The sequence below is a fragment of the Chiloscyllium plagiosum genome, chromosome 12 (genome assembly GCF_004010195.1).
Source record: "Chiloscyllium plagiosum isolate BGI_BamShark_2017 chromosome 12, ASM401019v2, whole genome shotgun sequence".
Lineage (NCBI taxonomy): Eukaryota > Metazoa > Chordata > Chondrichthyes > Orectolobiformes > Hemiscylliidae > Chiloscyllium > Chiloscyllium plagiosum.
This window is the reverse complement of record NC_057721.1, coordinates 54,594,806-54,606,685: the sequence shown is the minus strand read 5'-3', so window position 1 is coordinate 54,606,685 and position 11,880 is coordinate 54,594,806. Positions and strand designations below refer to the sequence as shown.

At 41.0% G+C, this 11,880-nt stretch overlaps 1 pseudogene; it reads left to right on the top strand.

Annotated features, from left to right (window-relative positions):
- The window catches only part of LOC122555519, an 18,151-nt pseudogene extending 6,283 nt beyond the window's left edge, over positions 1 to 11,868 (top strand).
- Positions 11,869 to 11,880: the final 12 nt, after the last annotated feature.

The window sequence follows — 11,880 nt, the reverse complement described above, 5'->3', positions numbered from 1 at the left end:
CTCCAGCATCTGCAGACCTCACTTTCTCCTCAAAGATTTCAACCTACTGCGAATCCTCTTACAAGGATGCCTTCCTTGAAGAAGCTCTCTTTCTCCCTCTACAAAGGTTTCAGTGAGTCCCTCTCTCACTGCACCCCCCAGGTCATCTCCTCTGCACAGAAGCTCTTCAGCCACATTCGCCATTCCTGAAGAAGGGCTAATGCCCGAAACGTCGATTCTCCTGTTCCCTAGATGCTGCCTGTCCTGCTGCGCTTTTCCAGCAACACATTTCCAACACTACCACTGAACCCCAGGGACTCCCTAAGCTGCATCATTTCACTTCTTTTCTGTATCCAGAAGTGTTGTAATGTACAACCAAATGTTTCTTTTCTTATCCCCAAACTATCCCTGTTTTTCCCCTCATCTAACCTTAAATAAGTCTAAACAAATCTATTAACCATCATCTGTATATCACTCATATTTGCTAATTGAATAATTTAGGAGTAAACTCTGTTAAGGGTAATACAAAACATCAAATGTGAGGAAGAAGGATGGAGAATGGGAGGAGACTAAATTAAAATGGAGTTGGAAACCACAACATTTGATTCTATGTTGTCAGATTTGGAACAGCTGAACTTTCATTCCTACTTCAGAGGGAGCGTAATAAAAGAGCCAAAGCTAACCAGTCATTCATTATAATTTCAGCTCAAGCTTACCTTCCAATGACTTTATCAAATCAGATTTCTGTGATGAGAGAAAAGTGTCTGACATTTATGGCTGTATTTTTATAAGCAATTCCATTTTAAGGTGGAGAATGCAGTTTGTATTTGTGAAAGGAGAGTTTTTCCAGCCTGAATCGAATAAAAACTAAAATGTCTGTTTGCTGAAAAAAACATTTTAATCAGTAAACAAGTAACCAGACAGCAACAAGTGATTACATTGACTTTTAACCTTTCTGTAAATCCAGGAAACCATATCAACAATTATAATCAGTATGTAAATTTCTTTGCAACTTGGTGCTCTGGAGACAGTTAAAAGTCTGGTCTGTATACAGATGCAGTGCAACATTGTCTGATAATTAGTCAGCCTTTTTATTTGGGGCTTCACCTCTTAATAAATTTACAATATACTTACAATTGTTTCTTTGTTTTCTGGATCTGGATCTTGCAACCAGTTGAAAATTTAATGTTATACTGACATGACAGCCTGGATGAGATTGCATGTGCACAGACAGATCACTGCGGCCATATTGCATTGGGAACATACACTCCATATACTAATATAGCCCTTTTCATAAACACTGAATACCTCAAAATACCTTATAGCCAATGATATACTTTTATAGAAACAACAGCACTTAAATCCAAGTGCTGTCTTCAATTGGAAATGAAATGAAATGAAGAGTACCATAGAATTGTAGAATCCCTGCAGTGTGGAATCAGGCCCTTTGGCCCAACAAGTCAATACTGACGCTCCGAAGAGCAACCTACCCAGACCCATTTCCCCACCATATTTTTCCTATATTTACCCCTGACAAATGCACCTAACCTACACATCCCTGAACACTATGGGCGATTAGCATGGCTAATTCACCTAACCTGCACAACCTTGGATTGTGGGAGGAAACCTACGCAGACACAGGAGAATGTGCAAACTCCACACAGACAGTTGCCCGAGGCTGGAATCGAACCCAGGTCGCTGGCGGGTATAACCGGTTGTCTACCCATCACCTCAGATTTTACACTCTCACTGAAGATGAATGTTCAGGTGAAAATCCAGCAGGCATGAGGTAATCCGACAGCACAAACATTTACACCTTTTTTTTTATTCATACTGATAGATTTCACAAACACAACGCTGTTTCTATGTTGTGGAGAATTGTCTATAGCATTTGATATTGAAATTGTGGTGCTGGCAATAGAGGGTGGGTGTTTGTTGATTGATAAATATAGGATCAATCTTTGCATAAAAAGCACTTCAAAATTCAGCATTTGTTTCAGTTCTGGGTTTGTCTATTCATTTGCTTCCAGTGTGTGTTCTTTGATACCAAATAAAGAACCTGATACAATAAGAGAAAATGCTGGAAAAACTCATCATTTCTGACAGCATTTGTGTAGAGTGACAAGCAGAGTTAACTTTTCATGTCCAACATGACGCTTCTTTTGAGTGAGATCAAGATGTAAAAAAAATCCAGTGAATAAAAACAGTGTACAATGGGCAGGTCACTCACGAGCATTGTTCCTGCAACAGTGCTAGAAATGAAAATATCCAGAAGGAATCAGTGCTGGTGGAAAGGAATACAGGATATCAGCAGGACAACAACAAAGACACTGCCAAGAACAGAGCTACAGTAAAAATTAGACTGTCATTTCAGTTCATTTTATTTCACTGAATATTTGGAATCTGTTTGTACTCTTCTCATTCAATATATTTACATGATGAGAATGCTGAATGCAGCTTTAGTTGTCAAAGACACTGAAGTTACTCAAAACAGTCACAAAGTGTCCATTCTGAAATTTTGGTTTAAAAATATAATCTTAAAGTAAATAATATGTAGTGCAACAAAGACTTACAGATGCTGGACAGCTGAAGCAAAAACAGAAATTGCTGGTGAAACTCAGCAGGTTTGGTACCATCAATGGAAGAGAGCAGAATTAATGTTTGTGTCTGGTGACACTTTATCAGAACTCAGAACCAGTTCTGATGAAAAGTCATCAAAAACTATTAACGCTGTTTTCTTCCCATGCATGCTGCCAGAACATGCTGAGTTTCACCAGCAGTTTCTATGAGAACATTAAATATTTTCTTTAGTCTATATCGCTTGGGTAGTCCAAAATGCTTGGACTCAGAACTAATTCAAAAGAGCCAATAATTAGGCATCGGCAGTGAGTTCTCAGTTTCACATATAATTTGTTTTTTCTGTCAAATTTTCCACTGGTAGATCAATCATCTAGTTGATAGCCATGCATACTGGACACAATATTTAATGGAAGATATTTATGTTCTTTAAATGTATCTTATTTAGTGGTTCCACTATAATGATTACAGATTCAATTTTAAAGGTGGAGTCTGTGATTATGATAGCTCAGTGACACCCCAGCTGGTGCATTTACCCATTGACACAGACTTATTCACAATATAATTTTGATTACTTTTCTTCTCGTACTTATGTACTTCCTGTGGCAACAGCTAATGTCCCTGGGGGGATTGTCATTGCCTTGCAAACAAGTGTGAAATGTGTTGATAATTGAAGATATAGCACATCACCATTCCTGCACCTTCCTCTTTCTTTACTTTCAGCTCCTGCATTTCGAGGATGTGTCCGGGACAGCCACTGGTGTCACCATCTGGCTTTTATTATAAGGACAGGTGGATGTCAACGACCTGCAATATTCACCCCTTTGACACTCCTGCAAAAATTAAAGAATGCCTCCGTAGAAAAATTGTCTATCTGCTTGGAGATTCCACCATGCGACTGTGGTTTGAATATTTGATTCAGTTTGTGCCAGCTGAAAATGTGTTGCTGGAACAGCGCAGCAGGTCAGACAGCATCCAGGGAACAGGAGAATCGCCGTTTCGGGCATAAGCCTCCTGAAGAAGGGCTTATGCTCAAAACGGCGATTCCCCTGTTCCCTGGATGCTGTCTGACCTGCTGCGCTGTTCCAGCAACACATTTTCAGCTCTGATCTCCAGCATCTGCAGTCCTCACTTTCTCCTCAGTTTGTGCGAGGTTAGGCCATGTGTCTCTTCTGTTTTCTATGTAAAGATAGTATCCAAAATCTAGCATTTTTGGGATTGAAACTATGCTGCTTTTCACATTCTCCCAGATTTTGATCAGATAATCAGTAAAATCAGACGAGTAATTAGGAATTAGGAGTTTGCTATTACTGACATGTTTTATTCCTTTTATCTTCATTTTTCTGGAGAAAGTTAAACCACAGAGTTGCCAGCCATGCTTAGTAACCCCGTGTGACCATTTGCGAGGTATTTGATGTTATCTCTTCTCACTATCCCAATTGTTTGACAGTCAGACTAGTTGATTCTCAATGCTTTGTGCAGAATTAATGCATTTCTGTTCCTTTTGAATGTGTCCACTGGAATCTGAATGATGTGAAATAATGTAAACTGTTTTGATTTTCTGAGGACTGTACCTTCTGTTTTCCTATCTCTGAACCAAGCTTCAGACTTGGAACCAAAGCTGATAAATTCTATGAAGAATTCTATAAATTCCTGAAGAAGGGCTTATGCCCGAAACGTCGATTCTCCTGTTCCTTGGATGCTGCCTGACCTGCTGCGCTTTTCCAGCAACACATTTTCAGCTCTGATCGCCAGCATCTGCAGTCCTCACTTTCTCCTGATAAATTCTATGCTCTATGCGTAGAATTATATCAACTCTTTTGATTCCACTTGTCTCTTGGTCTTGACCTGTGGTGTTTGGTCTGAGTCTTGCTGTAATATTGGGATTTCTGCATTCACCCTTCTACTCATAAGGAACTCTGATGAACATCCATTCATTAAAAATGTTGACTTATGATTCAATAGAAGATGTGTGGGGTAGGCTAGAGGTTATTAAGGTGTACAAATCCCCAGGACCGGATGGGATCTATCCCAGGTTGCTGCGGGAGATGAGAGAGGAAATAGCTGGGGCCCTGACAGATATCTTTGTGGCATCCTTAAACACAGGTGGGTGCCGGAGGACTGGAGGGTTGCTCATGTTGTCCCCCTGTACAAGAAGGGTAACAGGGATATTCCAGGTGACTACAGAGCAGTGAGGCTAACATCAGTGGTGGGAGAAAGTACTGAGGGATAGGATCTATTTATATTTAGAAAAGACTGAGCTTATCAGTGATAGGCAACATGGCTTTGTGCGGGAGAGATCGTGCCTTACCAACTTAATAGAATTCTTTGAGGAAGTGACCAAGTTGATAGATGAAGGAAGGGCTGTAGATGTCATATACATGGTCTTTAGTAAGGCGTTTGATAAGGTTCCTCATGGTAAACTAACAGTGAAGTCAGATGGTGTGCAGGGTGTTCTAGCTAGGTGGATAAATAACTGGTTGAGCAACAGAAGGCACAGAATAGTTAAAGGGCGTTTTTCAAAATGGAGAATGGTGACCAGTGTTGTTCCACAAGGATCAGTGCTGGGTCCACTGTTGTTTGTGATATACATAAAATGATCTGGAAGAGGGCACTGTTGGTATGATCAGCAAGTTTGCAGATGACACAAAAATCGGTGGAGTAGCAGAAAGCATAAGGGACTGTCAAAGAGTACAGGAGAATATGGATAAACTGGAGAATTGGGTGGAGAAGCGGCAGATGGAGTTCAATCTAGGCAAATGTGAGGTGATGCATTTTGGGAAGTCTAATTCTAGAGCGAATTATACAGTAAAAGAAGAGCCTTGGGAAAAGTTGATGAGCAGAGAGATCTGGGTTAGCAGGTCCGTTGTACTCTGAAGGTGGCTGCACAGATGGAAAGCATGATAAAGAAGGCATATGGTATGCTTGCCTTCATTGGATGGGGTATTGAGTATAAGAGCTGGCAGGTCATGTTAAAATTGTACAAGACTTTGGTTCAGCCACATTTAGAATACAGTGTACAGTTCTGATTGCCATATTGCCAAAAGGATGTGGATGCTTTGGAGAGGGTGCAAGTAGTACGTTTCAGAGAACACCTCTGGGACACCCGGACCAACCAACCCAACCACCCCGTGGCTCAACACTTCAACTCCCCTTAGCCTGCTTGGCACACTTTCCTCATTCCTGAAGAAGGGCTCATGCATGAAACGTCAATTCTCCTGTTCCTTGGATCTGCCTGACCTGCTGTGCTTTTCCAGCAACACATTTTCAGCTCTGATCTCCAGCATCTGCAGTCCTCACTTTTCCTTTACAAGGATGTTGCCTGGTATGGAAGGTGCTAGCTATGAAAAGAAGTTGAGTAGGTTAGGTTTGTTTTCATTCGAAAAACGGAGATGGGGGTGACCTAGTTGAGGTTTACAAAATCATGAAAGGTATTGACAGGGTGGATAGAGATAAGCTTTTTCCCAGGGTGAAGGATTTAATTACGAGAGGTCACGCTTTCAAGATGAGAGATGAAATGTTTAAGGGGGATGCACGCGGCAAGCACTTTACTCAGAGGTTGGTGGGTGTCTGGAACACATTGCCAGCAGAGGTAATAGAGGCAGGCACATTGGATTCAATCAAAATGCGTCTGGCCTGTTCCTGGGCTATAAATTTTCTTTGTTCTTTGTTCTTTGTTCTTTGTCAAATTAAATTTGAATCACTGTTTTAATCAGGAACAACATTCACTGCTCTCTCGATTTCTCCATTGCCCTGTGTATGAAGACGTGAACCCTTAGTGACATGATTGGCTCCTAATTTTGCTGTGAACCTCTTAAACACTGTATTCACAAATTGCACACAGTTGTCTGATACAATCTCATTTGGAAAAGATTGTCTTCAGTGCTCTGATCACAGTCTCCATTGTGGTGGAGTTAAGTGTAAAAACGTCTACCCACCTGGAATAGTCAAACCTGTACCTCCTGAAAGTCAAATATGTCTAGTCCCAATCTTCACCATGGCGTGACTGGGAGACTAGTAGTTACTAGGCACCATTGGTGTCTGTCTATTGATTGCACATGCATTGCAGAATGATATAGAATTCTCAATTTTTAGCAAAAAGCCAGGTCACCATGCAGACTGTTGTGCATAATCCTGACACTTGGATATTCCTAAGAGCCCTTTGTGCAATTTACAAAGAAATCCTTCCCTCATGCACTCTTGTATTACCAGCATGTGATTGAAAACAAGGCCAAAATCTTACTCTGTTATTGATATTGGTGAACATCAAAGGAAGCACTAGAGATAAGTTTGCCCTTTATCTCTCGTTTTTAAAATTTACTCCTGTATGTAGTATTTTTCATCTGTTAACTATCACATGTATGATTTGACTTTTTTTTCTCATTCAGCATTTCTATAGCAATTTGATATGTGTGAATGTTTGTCAAACCATTACAACGGGCATTTAAGAGTCAATATTACAGTAGGTATGGTGTCACAAATAGACCAGAGTAGGCAATGAACTTTTCCTCCTCTTCCTTCCCGACTTTGACATGGTTGACCATACCATCCTTCTCCAATGCCTCTCCACTGTTATTTAATGGGTGATTGCTCTCACTTGATTCCATTCTTATCTCTCTAATTGGAGGTAAAGAATCATTTGCAATGGCTTCTGTTTCTGCTCTCAAACTGTTACCTTTTGTGGTACCTTGGGATCTATCCTTGGCTCCTTCCTATTTGTCATTGACCTGCTGGCCCTCAGTGACTACATCTAAGTGCACGTCATGTGTGTCCACGTATATACTGATTATGCCCACGTCTGGTTCACCACCATTCTCAAATCCTTCACCATTTTTTAATTGACAGGCTGTCTATTTAACATACACTGCACAAGAAGCAAAACTTTCCTTCAGTTAAATATTAGGAACATGGAAGATATTTCTTTTGCAGTTCCAAACTCCTCTTTTCTCCCTGCAACTACCTGCAATTAAACCTATCCATTCACAACCTTTGAGTCTTACTAAATCCTTTTACATATCCATGGTGTCATTAACATGAAATAAAACACAAACAAATTGCAGATTCTTTAAATTAGAAACAAAAGCAGAAATTGCTGGAAAAGTTCAGCAACTCTGGCAGCATCTGTGAAGAGAAATCAGGGTTAATGTTTTAGGTTGAGTGACCCTTCCTCAAAACTGCTAGAGTTTGATCAATTCTGGAGGTAACAGTTTGGGATTAGAAACAGAAGCCATTGCAAATGATTCTTTACCTCCAATTAGAGAGATAAGAATGGAATCAAGTGAGAGCAATCACCCATTAAATAACAGTGGAGAGGCATTGGAGAAGGATGGTATGGTCAACCATGTCAAAGTCGGGAAGGAAGAGGAGGAAAAGTTCATTGCCTACTCTCTAGGGAACAGGAGAATCGACGTTTCGGGCATTAGCCCTTCTTCAGAAGCCCTTCCTGAAGAAGGGCTAATGCCCGAAACGTCGATTCTCCTGTTCCCTAGATGCTGCCTGACCTGCTGCGCTTTTCCAGCAACACATTTCCATCTTTGTTTGTCATTAACATGGTCTATTTTCACCCCCACGGCATCTCCTGACTTTGTCACTGCCTCAGTTCATCTGCTGCAGAAACCTTCAGTTATAATGTTACCTCAAGACTTGTCGATTTCAATACGCTCTGAGCTGTTCTCTCACAATCATACCCTTCACAAATTTAAGGCTGTCAACTGCTGTTGATGTCTTTACTCACGCCAAGCCTGTTCACCTGTCACCCCTGTGATCACTGACCTATATTGACTGGTGATTTTGCAAAGCATTGATCTTTAAAAATGCTGATTTTTTTTTCAAGTTCCTTTAAGACATTACCCTTCTCTGTTTCGGTAAATTCCTCTGGTTTCACAAACTGTGAGATACATGACCTCATCAAACAGTGGTCTATTGGGGATCCTGATTTTAATTGCTCCACTATGAGTGGCTGTGCCTTTAGCTGCCTGGGTGCAAAGCCCAGGACTACATTCTTAGTTACGATATGTCACATTCTGTCACTATGTGACACTTTCTGCCTTTAAGATGTACTAAAGACCTTCATCTTTAACAAGGTCTTGACTGTATGTACTAAAACAGTCTTACCCGCACATTGACAAATTTTACTTAAACTGTTACTTGGGATGTTTCACTACTTTGAAAGTTCTATATAACTTGTTTATTGCTACTTTAGTTTGAAGGTAGATAGGCAGGAGGCTAGAAGAACACAGCAAGCCAGGCAGCATCAGGAGGTGGAGAAGTGAACGTTTCAGTTGTAAACAAACTTCCTGAAGAAGGGTTATGTAGAAGGGTTTGTCTCAAATGTATACATATGGCAAGTAGTATGAATGGTCAGCCACAAGATGTAAAGGAATTGGAACCTCTCACATTGTTATCTGTCACTCTAGGTTGTAACATGCATGTTAAAAAGAACATTGCCACAGCAATTACTGGAACCACTTGGGGCATCATTTGCTAAATGAGCTGGATGGCAAATTGATGCCAACAGCCCAAGATTTCAGTCCCCATTCAGGTTGAAGTGGATTCAGGATTTGCTTCCCTGTCCTGGCCATAGCGGTGCTTCACTGTGGATCAGGTGTAACTTCAGGCAGAGAACTCAAGGAAAAGGAGAAACCTAGGTGGTGGCAAGAACTCAAGGAAAAGGAGAAACCTAGGTGGTGGCAATATTTGGCTCAGAGGACAGGAAAATGGGTCAGTATTTGTTTTGATCGAATTGGGCATTTTAATTGCTTTGGGATTTCTGAGCTTCCCAGCTGAGTGGTATTAGCCCTGTAACTGCAGTAATTCACATCTTCAGTACATCTACTAACGAAATAGGAAAGAAAATTCCAGACTCTCCTTCAATTTCCTGGAGAAATAATCAGTGGACATCCAGGAAATATGGAGATATGTTCTGTACCCTGACCCTGACAACTAGAAAGTGAGCTGTTGTCAACAGGATAGAGGTCAAATACACTCAGCTAAGTTCATTTTCTTCAGGTTTGAATACCCAATGATGTTATGGGGATTTGACAGTGAGAAAGCCAGGGACATGAGGTGCCGCTGCAAGCCTGAGTTATGGGATTGTCTGGGGATCATATTAATGCCACAGGACGGTAAATATATGCCGGGCCTCAACACCGAATGACTTTTCAGAAGTTACAATATTCGCTGAATGACAAACAGAATTGTGGAGTTCATTCCAAGACCATTAGCCACATAATAAAAATACAGTTTGACTTTCCAAGTTTCTATCAAGGGACAGGTGTGATTATATATTGTGTTGAAGAAACGATTATTCATGACCTTTTAATATTGGCATCAATGTACAAACTGCTCAGCATCTTCTGAGCTTGTGAATTTCCACAAGTTGCTGAATGGTTTGCTCTCCTGTATTGTTAGATTGTAAGGCCAGATCCAATAAGAACAGTAGCAGGCCATTCAGCCCCTCAAGCCTGCTCTGCTGTTCAATAGTATCATGGTTGATCCGACATTCCTCATATCCACTTTACTGTTTTTCCTGTAACCCTCGATTCCTCTCCATGGAATCAAGAATCTATCTATCATATCCATACATATACACAAGGACTATTCCCCAGCAATTCTTTGGGACAAGGAGATCCAAAGACTCTCAGTGGAAATGCCTCCTCATCTCTTAAACTGGCTCCTGTTCATTCTGGGATGATACCCTCAGGTCCTAGAATCTGTCATGGGCGAGACATCCTCTCAGCAATTACCTTGTCAAGCCCCTTAAGAATCCTATATGTTTCAATGGGATCACTTCCCATTTTTCTCAACTCCAGTGAGGAGAGCCCCAGCTTGCTTGGCTTTTAATAGCTCCATACCAGGGATCATCCTAGTGAACCTTTTGCTGGCTCAGTGGTTAACACTGCTGCCTGCCAGCCCCAGGGACCTGGATTCAATTGTACCCTCAGGCAACTGGTGATGTGCAGTTTGCACACTCTATGCATCTCTGTGTGGGTTTACTCCAGGCGCTCTGGTTTCCTCCAACAGTCCAAAGATTAGGTGGATTGGCCGAGCTAAATTGCCCTTCGTGTCCAGGGATGTGCAGGCTAGGTGGATTAGCTATGGGAAATGCATTCATGGTAAGTTGCTCTTCAGAGGGTTAGAGTGGACTTGATGGGCTGTATGGCCTGCTTCCACACTATAGGGATTCTTAATGCAGTTTTTCTCCATTTCTTTTCTTTATCAAAAGAGACAGCAAGACAAATAGATCAACAGAGCGAGAGAACAAAGGGATGATGTCATGGAAGAGAAACAGAGTGATATTTGCAGAGGATTTTTTTTTTCTGTCCAAAGCAATTGGGTAGAATTGGTAAACAAAAAATTCTGCCTTGAGATCAATAATTAATTAATTTATTTTGTTGACTCTGAATAAATTATTTTGAATATCAGACAATGAACATTGATGTTCACCGGGACGTACTTCCTCTGCATTGCCGCAGAGTGATTTTCAGTCTATGTTCACTCAGTCAGACTGAAGTATTCCTCACAGGGAGAACTGCAAAATCTGTCACAGTTCATTCTCCCCAGTCTCACCTGTTACTTTGAGATCAGACAGACCAGCATTGGCAGAGCACCGGGAACAGGTCAACAGTCTGGCTGCCTCTTTATTGGAGAATGGTCCATAAACCTAAGGTGAAGATAGGTCAAAGAAAATAAATTGTAGACAGAATAAGTGAACATATATTAATGCGATATAGGATTAGTCCTTTTATCTGTGTTTACTGCAAGGAGTAGGATTTAAATCCTACTCAACAATCACAAAAATCTGTGCATTTGTTTTGAATTTTGCTGATGAAAATGATGTTTTCTCCAAGTTTCATATCTCTTAACATTAGAAATATTATAGTTGAGCATCTTGTATCTTTTGTTTTCTATTTTAGATATCAAGAGATTGGACCTTGGCAATCCTATCAAGGTGGGGGTCCTCATCTTGCTGTGAACTTGGAGAACAACATCATGTTAGAATATCACCCTCATGGCCCTCCGATCCAATTCAGTACCATTGCAAGTCAGCACCTACAACTCATTTCAAATAAACTGGATGAGATTACAGGAGGGAGAAACACAGTTATAGCCATTACCCTAACGGCCCATTTCACCCCTTTTCCTGTTGAAGTCTATATTCGAAGAATACAGAATATCAGGAGATCACTTCTCCAGTTACTCGACAGGAGTCTGGATACACTGGTTGTAATAAAGACAGCCAATGTCCGGGAAAACCCTCCACAGATCGTTCCTATTACAGTGACCGGTCCGCTTATCAGATTGATTCAGTGATGAGGAAGATAT